Raw genomic sequence first — 1,391 nt, 5'->3', positions numbered from 1 at the left:
CCTAAGATATGTATTCAAATGTTTATTTCTTTCATGCAATTGTATCTAAATTATTTATAAGATTTTTTGTTGCTTTATATGTCCCTTCCCCATGGTATAACCCCCGCTTTCATGGTATTTGATGTGGGTATAATTTGTGAGTGGTAAGGGATAAAAAAAACAAATCATTTAAATACGGTTACAGTGAGATGTAAAAGTCATTATTTTGAAAATGAACTTTACAACTTTGGGGGAGGAGGAGGATTGGGTGAGGGGGAGGATGGGAAGAAATGGGAATGGGAAACAAAGATGGAGGCTACGATGCTTGATAAGAATGAAAGGGTTAAAGTAACTCCATTTTTGAGGCAGTGACCATTTGTTTCTTGTTTATCTCAGCTAGCAGAGCAACACATGATGGTAACCCAAACACCTGGTTGTTTGCCTTCATAAGCTCTGCAAATCTTTAGCTAAGGACTCTCCTCCTAGGCTCCACTGTGTGAGAGTGTAGGATGAGGCCTGAGCTGCAGCCCGTCTAAATAAAACCTTGCTTTTGCATTTCGGAACGTCTAACTCTAGTTGGTCTTCTCTGTGGGGGTCCTGCAAAATGGTCACTACATGTTAGTGAGGGCTCGTCGAGGATACCTCAAGACCCACGAGACCTCAGACTCCGAAGGTAAAACAGTGCTGTCAAATTGTCTTGTCCTGTCGTTCCTCTCTTTATATGTTTTATTTTCAATTTTGTTTGTGAGGACGGCCACTCCAATTCGTATTGTGTAAAGGGTTGTCATAGCGGACATGCTTGCATGACAACCCTGGAGGAACTGGGAGACATCCCAGATCCTCTTGTGAAGGGGATGGTCCTTGGATCCCTGCCATGAAAATTGTGGTGCATAGGTTGGTTTGGTGTTGGGCCAGAACTGACCAAGAGGGCCTCCTAACTGAGGCCCAACTCACTCACTGTGGGTCTGCTCCTTCTGCTTCCCTATTACAGGGGTCAGCAGACCAATTCAGGAGATCTCCACTTCGTAACCTTTTTTTTTTAACTGTTAGGGCTGTGTATGTTTTGTTTGTACTGTTTATTGTTTTTTGGACTGTACGACTAATGGGACTGGAAATCATGGGCAACACTCCATCTAACCCCCTAGACTAACAAAAAGAAAAAAGCTAAGAAAGGGGAAAAGATATTGTACCCCCCCGGTTTTTCAGGGAGATAACGTGGAAAAAATATTTCCTACCCCATACTCAGCTTCCCAGGTTCCTTTTGCAGAGCCTGAGAATCACCAAGAGGAGGAGGTAGCTATAGAACCAGCAGCCGAAATCTCGGCACCTGCCCTTAAAGTTTCTGAGGGGCCAGTCACTAGAGGAAGCCATGGGATCAGCCCCTCTCCCACTTCTAATGCAGCTGTTTTTTC

Source organism: Dipodomys merriami, unplaced genomic scaffold, assembly GCF_024711535.1.
Source record: "Dipodomys merriami isolate MVZ:Mamm:240054 unplaced genomic scaffold, mDipMer1.0.p SCAF_702, whole genome shotgun sequence".
Classification (NCBI taxonomy): Eukaryota; Metazoa; Chordata; class Mammalia; order Rodentia; family Heteromyidae; genus Dipodomys; species Dipodomys merriami.
The sequence above is the reverse complement of the archived record's forward strand: the minus strand, read 5'-3'. Positions refer to the sequence as shown.